General features: G+C 37.4%; 1 pseudogene; it reads right to left on the bottom strand.

Moving 5' to 3' along the window:
• Nucleotides 1-5,404: 5,404 nt before the first annotated feature.
• LOC111900294 (L-type lectin-domain containing receptor kinase IX.1-like) lies at nucleotides 5,405-5,990 on the bottom strand (annotated as a pseudogene).
• Nucleotides 5,991-10,004: the final 4,014 nt, after the last annotated feature.

Below are 10,004 nucleotides of genomic sequence, written 5' to 3'. Positions count from 1 at the left end.
ACTGAATGTGTACAGTTTAACAAGTTGAAGGGGTAAATGTGGACGAAAAAAAAACTCAGTGACCATATGTGTACAAATCGAAAAATATATTACTCTTTTAAGCCATTATCCCTTTTGGTCATTTGATAAAAAAGTCTTAAACTTTATTTTTTATTATTATTATTTTTTTTTACAGTAAAGCTAGGGATGGCAAAAGAAACCGAACCCGATGGTGAAAACCGAAAACCGACATCTTAGGGTCGGGTTTGGGATCGGTTAATCGGGGCCGGAATCAGGTTTGGTATGCTTTTAGAAAATTTTCACAGGTTTGGTTACGGGGATGGTAAACAATATATATATATATATATATATATATATATATATATATATATATATATATATATATATATATGAAAAACTACAATAAAGTCCCTACATATTGGCCTCATAATTGATTTAGTCTCTCTCTCTCTCTCTCTCTCTATATATATATATATATATATATATATATATATATATATATATATATATATATATATGAAAAACTACAATAAAGTCCCTATATATTGGCCTCATAATCAATTTAGTCTCTCTCTCTCTCTCTCTCTATATATATATATATATATATATATATATATATATATATATATATTTATTTATTCAATTAAGTCTCAAATACTGGTAATTGTATTCAATTTAACCATTTGACCTGTTCAACAGGTCATCCAACTTTCAAAAATTACACTTTTTGCCCAGATTTCAAAATGTATTACAAATTTTGTCCGAAATTTACACTTTTGGCCCATATTTAAATTTTGTTACAATTTTGATCCAAAATTTACCATTTTTCCCCAAATTTTAGAATTTTATTATGAATTCATCATAACTTTAGTTTTCCTTACAACTTTTTTTTCTCAAAGAATTGTTTCTAATATGTTTTTTCTTTATGAAATCATATTTATACAAAAAAAACGTATTTTCACTTAAAAATGTTATATTTTCTATATAAAAACTTTTTTTAAAAAGTTTTTTGTATATGAAATATCTAGTTATAAAATAAATATTTATTAAGTATATAAATATATACAAATCGGTTTTTATAAAAAATGTATACAAAAACGTAGATAATTTATTTTATCTATGTTTTCTAAAATACGTTTTTGTATACACTATTTTATCTATGTTTTCTAAAATACGTTTTTGTATACATTTTTTATACATTTTATCTATGTTTTAGAAAACATAGATAAAATAGTATACAAATCGTATTTTATAAAAATTACACTATTTTATAAAAAATACGTTTATAAAATCGTAGATAAACGTATTTTATAAAAAAAAACATAGATAAAATAGGTGTATTTCCTTGAGTTATCTTCTTTGTTGTGAAAGATTTAAAGATAATTTCTTGAAATAACTTCCTGTTTATTTGTATTTGTAGTGCTAGTGTTTTGACATTTTTTTTATTCATAGTACTTAGAGTAATAGTGATATTATGATTTATGAATGCTAATGTGTTTATTTATTTTTTTTGCTACTAGTAACGGCTTATGTACCAGAACAAATACGTCTGCTCTTAATGGTTTTGTAAATTATCAAAATTATTTTGGATATGAATTTATGCTTGCATCACTAAGTCTAATGGTTTGTATTCTCATTGCATCAAAATTATTCTTAATTTGAATGTTAAATGGGAATCCCCATTATCCCGTTGGGATACCCGCAGACCCAATAATGTTTGGTAAACGGGTACCCATTGGAATCGGGTCGGTGATGAGATCGATTTTCATATTCGGGGATGGGAACGGGATTATCAAAACCCGTCCCAAACCTGTCTCGTTGCCATCTCTAAGTAAAGCCCTAACTACCATCAATTTTTAACACATTTACCATTTTTTCCGGTTAGCCGGTAACTAAGACTTTACCGTAAAAAAACAAAAAAATTTAGGACTTTTTGGTCAAATTGTGAATTAGGATTTTACTGTCAAAAAATAAAGTTTAGACTTTCTTGTTAAATCGTTGAAAATATTATGACTTTAGTGTATTTTCGTAGCCCAAAAACTTTTAATTGTGATTTTCGTCGTAACACCATTATTTTTCTTACTATCATCATCTTTACCCTGATACAATCACGATTAGAGGAAACATATTCAAAAGAGAGAGAACGAGAGAGGGTAAGAAGACTTGTAAAACTTTCTTCTTGGTTCGCCGCCAAATCTTGAACTGAAAAGAGGGGACAAATTGTACAAACACAAACAACACACGCCTCGTCAAAAGGGTATGAATGTGGAGAAGGGGTAAGAAGGGCAGTTTCGTTTTTTCTGGTCTTTTAGTTCTCCATTTTTAGGACTGCAAAAAGCTAACACAACCCTAGTTCTTTCTTTCTTTCTTAATTATCTCTATTTTTTTCAATGTTAGTTTGTTGAGATTAAAAAAACTATTTAACAAGAAACAAGTATTAAAGATTTCAATAGGATCTAGCTAACCATAATAAACATTTGTAACATCCGGTCCTTCAGGTAAACTTCTTTTCTTAAGAAAAATGTAATTAGTTGGGTTTTGGCCATTACGCATGGCGTAATGTAGCATCCTACGTATCGTGTGGGAGGAACATTGGATTCAGGGGCTTTAATGAATTACGCTCTGCGTAGCTCAAGCTACACATCGCATAGTGGCCCAAAGCACAAACCCTAATTCCGGGGTTTTCATTTGTGAGTTCTCACATGTAAATTTTTGTTTAGAAACTTCAAGAGCCTTACGATAATTTTGGTGAAAATTTGGAGTTGCATAATTATGTTTTAGGTGAACTTCAAAACTTAAAATAAACAATATCATAATAGTTGATGTTGATAGAAAACATGTAAAAATTACAATTGTTTATGGTTTTATGGTAAAAGAAGACCAATGATATAACAATTAATATTAATAGAATAACATGCACATTTTTTTGATTTAAAAAGCTAATGACATATTTTTTTCAATTATAGAATAAATTCTTAAGCTACAGTGTTATACCGTGACATATATGTATGGTTTGTTTCGGGAGGCTCCAACTCATCTGGAATCCGCATTGCATCTACCATCATTCACTTCCTCCTATAATTATTCACCTTCATCGTCTTCGACATTGGTTTACAACGACATTCCCTCAACATGTCAAATTACCAAAAATGATATAATTTTCCAATTATAAAATACGAAATTTCAGTTAGATTCATTAATGGTAACTCGAAACTTACTTTCATGGATTATTAGAGAATTGTACTTTGTAAGTACATTGCTAAAGCTAGGTGGTTGTCTTTATGGTATACCTAATTATAATGTTATACTTTCAAAGTACAACCCTTTATTGAGAAAAATAGAAATATACGTTTGGTTTGTGTGTGTGTCTATATGATGTACATGTTTGATTCACCAGTTTTGATAGAGTACAAAGAGATGCTACTCAATTTAACAAAAAAAAAAAATGAATGTGAATTTCTATTTCTTGCAATTGAAAGCAACATTTTATCACAAAACTATATAAACTAGAAATGACAGAAAAATGAGAGCCTAGTGTCCTTATCCTTGAAAATTTTAAAATGATTGTCATGGATAAAAAATAAATTACATAGTAAAACTAAAGTTATATTGTTATTAAAAAAAACGTAGCAAAGTTGTATATGGGAAAAATAAAAATACATTTCAAGCAAATTGTTGAACCACACACATTATACTACGATACAGGTCACTTGAGGCGGTCCATATTCAAGTATTCATCGCACGAGATCAATGCTAGTGTAAGTCAATGAAACACCTCCAGAAACAAAATTGACCTCTGACCTCAGGCCCATCTGGTGTTGCGTAGTACATGACCACCAACATCTTCTATGAAAGATTTGGGGTCGGACCCTAGCTAAAGGGTATGGCCATTACATCTCCATTAGAAAAGTGTTACCACTCCATATTATTTATCTTTTTTTTTGTGGCATTAAATAAAAAACACAATTATTAAACATAAATAAATATTTTACTAATAAAAAAAAGTACATTAAATTAAATAAAAAAACATAATTTTAAACTTCAATAAACACTTTACTAATAAAAAAAATACATGAAATATTAAATCTTAGAAATTGAAATCTACATTAGAAATCAAAAATGCATAAAAATTACAGGTTACATTACTAATAGAAAACATTGAAATTAAACTAGCAAATAAAAATATACTTTTCTTCATAGTCATCATCCTTGTTGTCATCGGTATTGTTATTATTGTCAACGTCTACTTCCTCATCCTTGCCATTGTTATTGTGTTATTCGAATTACCTTTGTCATGTGTGCTCAGTCAAATCGTGATGTAAAGTGTGATGTGTTTCAATGTTTTGTATTTCCAAAAGTTTTATGAGTTATGTTGGGCTGCCGACTTGTATTACTGCAGGTGGATTCAGACTATACGTACAAATAGCCATACTATCTTCTTCTATTATCATGTTATGTAAATAACACAAGCAGTCAACATCTTCGTCAATTTTGTCATATCTCATGCTCGTGTCAGATGTTTGATTATGTGTCACTTTTGTTTGTGGACTCCAAACGCCTGTTCCACATCATTCCTTCTCGATTCTAGTGTTAACTTGAACAATTTTCGTTTTCATCGGTCAGATATGAGTATAGATATGAGTATGGCTTGACAAATGTAGCATGCTCCAGATATATCTCATCACTAAGGTAATCTCCATAATTATATTCATGTCCATTCACAACATATGACATGTTTGGTGTTTTACCTTGAAAAATATCGTTAAATAACACAGACTTCAAGCAAATGCAAATCATTGACAACAATGTGTGCACAAAAAAATCATCATAAAATATGTATAAGTGTTTATATTTATAGGTAAACGAGTTAAGTTTTTTTTTTCAAAAGGTTGCATTTTTAAACGTTCCGTGTCCACTATTCCACTTAGGGATGAGCATCGGAACTGGGTACCCGCTTTTGGAACCGAAACCGCCTCAGAACTGCCGGTTTTGGAACCGGAACCGTCTTAAGCGGTTTAGAATATATTGTTCTGATTTTGACCGTCTTTGGTCCGAATTGATTTGATTTGGATCGAACTAAATTGCGGTTTTATCGAAAAAAGTTAACAAAATTAATGTAACCGGGTTACCAGCTCCCGGAACCGGAACCGCTGGTTCCGGGACTGGTTCCAAACATTTAAGAACTGCCTAAAGCGGTTCCGGTTCCGGTTCTAGCTCTCTAGGAACCGTTGGTTCCGGTTCCAGTTTCGGCTCTCGACAAATGAGGCGGGTACCCGCCTATGCTCATCCCTAATTCCACTCCCACAAGACAGCTACCCCTTGGGCGTGGTGTTTACGTGCGGACCTCCGCCACATCAGCTCCTCATTGCGTGATATACCACCCATACCGGAAGGCCTAAAGCACCTAAATCACTTGCCAGATCAACGGTATCCGACTCCGGTCAAAGTGAGCGCACCATAACCCCACCATCATCAAACACTCCACTTGTTTCCCATCGAATTCCTTGTTCAGGTTCTGGGTCAATGACACCCGAAAGTAGCTCCCTTTTTTCTAGAAAATCCCAAACCCACTGCACTAACCCTAGATCAGAATTTGGGTCAATGTTGTCCATTGCCTTTCTCCCACAAGCAATCTCTAATGCTACCACCCTGAAGCTATACACATCCGACTCTTTGCTGGTCTTCCCTGTCGTTACATACTCAGGAGCCAAGTGCCCTAGAGTTCCGACTAACCTAGTTGTCCGCGGACCGACCGAACTCATGGTCCATGAGTCGAGCCAATCTGAAGTCTCTGACTCCGAGCTTCACATGGAATCCCGAATCAAGCATGATGTTGCTTGTTTTGATATCTCGATGAACCACGTATTGTTCCATTCTTCATGGAGATAAAGCAACACAAAAGCTAAACCAGTAACGATCTTGCATCTAAAATCCCACGCGAGACAACTCTTTTTGCCAAAAAGATTTGAATCAAGGCTACCGTTTGGCATAAACTCGTACACCAGCAAGAATTGAGTTTGATCATGGCACCAACCGATGAGTTGCATCAGGTTTTGATGCCTTAAACTGCTAATAATATTTACTTCGGATATATACTTTTTCTTCCCCTGTTTCACTAATCAATGAAAACCTAAGGGCTTAAAGCCAACATAGGAGATAACTTTATAATAACGAATAGACAAAACTGCAAAAATGATCCCTGTGGTTGGCAAGTTTATGTGCTTTTGGTCCAAAACGAAATGTTGGTGCACCACTTGTCCAATTTTAGTTACCTTGAGTGGTTTTGGTCCACATCCAAACTAAAATGACTAATATGCCCCTTAAATAATTAAATTTTAACTTCTTTTGTTTATTTTATTATTCTTATAAAAAATGAAAAACAAAAACAAAATAAAGCCACCACACATACGTACTCTCTCTCTCTCTCTCTCTCTCTCTCTCTCTCTTTTATTTTTTCTGTATGTCATCCTCCCAACCGGAACCTCCACCACCAAACTCAAATATAACCCACAACACCACCACCATACCTTCTGGAACACTAACTTCATCGACATGACTTCATCGGACCACCCTTTTATGATGGAGGACATTTTCCGGTTCCTACATCTCTGAGACCTCCATCTCATATGCCTTCAAGATAGTGTTGCCCTAAACGAACTTAAATCCCTAAATCAAATCCAAAAACGGAAGTCCCCATTTCAAATTCTCCTCTAAAATCGAATCCGAAAATCGTTTCCAATCTTGTTTCAAGAACCAAAATTAAAAGTCGGTAGTGGTGTAGAGAGCGGGGGGGGGGGGGGGGGGGGGTTCAATAGATTTTAGAAGAATGAGCTTGCAGTGGTAGGGTACGTAGTAGGCCTGTCAAAAAAAACCTGAAACCCGTTCTACCCACCCGACCTGTTCCGAATTTGGGTAGAATGGGTCAGGTAGAACGGGTAACGGGTATGAACATTCGGGTAATAGGTTAACCCGATAATAATATAGGTCGAGTTTTAGGTATGAATATTTATTTTCGGGTATACCCTAATTCGTTTTTTAAATAATATCAAATATACAATGCAGTCACGTACGCACACTTCAAATAAAACAAAACCATTCGTTTCCTTCTTATGAACGACGAATCGACAGTTGATGCAAATTTGCAAAGGGAATACGACGCTAAAGCTGAAGTCCTGGACTGTCATCACAATTCTCAGTTTCTCACTATCGCACGGAATGGAATTAAAAAAGTACATAACATATTATAATGATTTGTATTGTTATTATATATGTACTTGTTAATTGCATGAAGTATTTTCCTACCCGATTCTTTATTAAACCAACCAACCTGTAAAAATAAAAAAAAATAAATAAATAAATTATCAATAAGTGTCATTTAAGAAAGTTTCGGGTATACCCGATAATTACCCGACCCGACCTCAAACCCGAATACCTGAAACCCGAAAACCCGAATTACAATATAGGTCGGGTATCGGGTATTATTTTCTTAAGGAAATACCCGTTCTACCCGTGTAACAACCCAATTTTCATGACCAAAAATTTCGTTTTAAAAACATCACTTTTAGAGGATATAAAAGGACTAAAACATTGTCTGATCAAAATATCACACCAGAACCGTGTCTAAAAACCAAGTCATACATTTAATTAAAATATCAGAGTACAAATCCCAGTGAAGCTCGTAAATGCGGAAATCGGAGAGTGTGTGCGTGACGTGCCGCTACCGCGCCGGCTCCTTTCCCCTAGCTGAGGAGATACCTGAAACCAAAACTGAAAACTGTAAGCACAAAGCTTAGTGAGTTCCCCCATAATACCGCATACCATGCAACAAATAACAACCATTATTCAGCTAGGAGTTACGGGCCTTGCCCATACTCGGGAAGATACGGGCCCTGCCCACACTTTGCTAGCCGGGAGATACGGGCCTCGCCCACACTCATGAAGATACGGGCCCTGCCCACACTTCGCTATCTGGGAGATACGAGCCTAGCCCACACTTCGACCTTGGCGAGATACGGGCCCTGCCCACACTCAACCACTAACCCATAACATACAAGTATCACGCAGACAACAAGTATAAGCAATTCTATCATATTAACACATATACCGTACTTAACTACAACAGAGATACGGGCTCGGCCCACACTCTAGCACTAGCATATCGTCTACACGGGTCGGCCTTGGTGCCTTAGACCCGTTCCTACTGAGAAGGAAACTCACCTCGAAATAGCTGCTAGTCTGTGTGGGAACTGATCACCTACTACTGCTGCTGCTGCTGCTCCGGAAACCCTCCGGCTGCAATTCCCACAATATACTCAATCAAACACTGCTCACTGACCTTTGGGTAAAATGACCATTTTACCCCTGACCTTTCCCTAAGTCAAAGTCAGAGTCAACTTTCAGTTGACCTCGACTCGCCAAGTTGGCTTTCCGACTCGCCGAGTCCTTACACAAACGACTGCCCTGAATCCCGATCCTACCCGTCGAGTTAGGCGACGACTCGACGGGTTCGCCTTCATGACCAATACTCAAGTCCTTCATCCTACTCGCCGAGTTGTATGAACAACTCGTCGAGTTCATCTTCATCCGAAGAACACCCATGCTAAGACTCGCCGAGTTGTATGAACAACTCGTCGAGTCTGATCTTGATCTAAGGAGATTGCCTTGAACTCGCCGAGTCAGGGCATTGACTCGCCGAGTACCTCCATGGATGGGTTAAGCTTCCGACTCACTGAGTCACACCCTGTGACTCACTGCTCACTCGACACTACAAAAAGGGGACAAACTCGAAGACTCGCGAGCAGACTCGCCGAGTCACATGAACGACTCGCCGAGTCGTTGCCATGCACTCCTTAAATATACCGATTTGCTCGATTCCAGTCCATGCCATTCATAGATCTGGACTTCTAGGACACGAATCACACGTAAAGTTTCCAACTTTACGTGTGGATATTCACCAATATGGATTTTAGGGCTCAAAATGTCTCAAAAGGGTAGATCTAGGGCTAACAAGCCACATGGGGCCAAAAAGCTAACAGATCTGAGCTCCTGGAGCTCAATCTTGCATAGATCCAAAGGCCAAACGCCTTATTACGACATATAATGCACATACAAACTTGGGGAAATGACCAAGAAGGACCCAAATGAAGTTTTAAGCATAGAATCAAGGGGAAAACGGGTTATACCTCAAAGGAACTGCTGGAAGGACACAAATAATGCTTGGATGGCTTCCTATCTTCTGGATCTACTTCCTTCCTTCCTTCAAAGCCTTCAAAAGTACACAACAAAACTTCAATCTTCAAAGAACAAGCACAAACGAGGGTTGGGGAGCTCTGGGGAGAGAATGGGGGCTGGCCTGGGGCAGATAAGCTGCTTAAATAGGGTGCAAACCCCTGAAACTTAGGGTTTCATCCAACAGCTGTGACTCGCCGAGTCCAGGATATGGACTCGCCGAGTCAGCAACTTAAACGTGTCCCGGGTCCCGCATCCACTCGGCGAGTCGGACCTATGACTCGCCGAGTCCAAGGCTAAAAGAAAGGAAATACTCAAATAACATTTACGTACCAGGAACCGGGTGCTACAAATCTCCCCCACTTATTTTAGACTTCGTCCTCGAAGTCTGCTGCTCGATCTTGAAACAGCTCGGGATAATGCTCCATCATCTCATCAACCGGCTCCCAAGTCCACTCCGAACCCTTGCGGTGCTGCCATTGCACCTTCACTAGCTCCACCCTCTTGTTCCTCAAATCCTTCGACTTCCTGTCGAGGATTGCGACTGGGCGCTCAATGTAGTTCAGGCTGTCATCAACCTGAATATCCTCCAAAGGTACTACTACAGAATCGTCCACTAGACACTTTCGCAACTGCGAAACATGGAAAGTGCTGTGGATCTGGCTGAGCTCGGCTGGCAGATCCAGCCTATATGCTACCTTGCCCACCCGGGCTACGACCCTGAACGGTCCGATGAATCGCGGGCCCAACTTGCCCCGCTTCCTGAATCGGATGAC

Source organism: Lactuca sativa, chromosome 2, assembly GCF_002870075.4.
Source record: "Lactuca sativa cultivar Salinas chromosome 2, Lsat_Salinas_v11, whole genome shotgun sequence".
Lineage (NCBI taxonomy): Eukaryota > Viridiplantae > Streptophyta > Magnoliopsida > Asterales > Asteraceae > Lactuca > Lactuca sativa.
The sequence above is the reverse complement of the archived record's forward strand: the minus strand, read 5'-3'. Positions and strand labels throughout refer to the sequence as shown.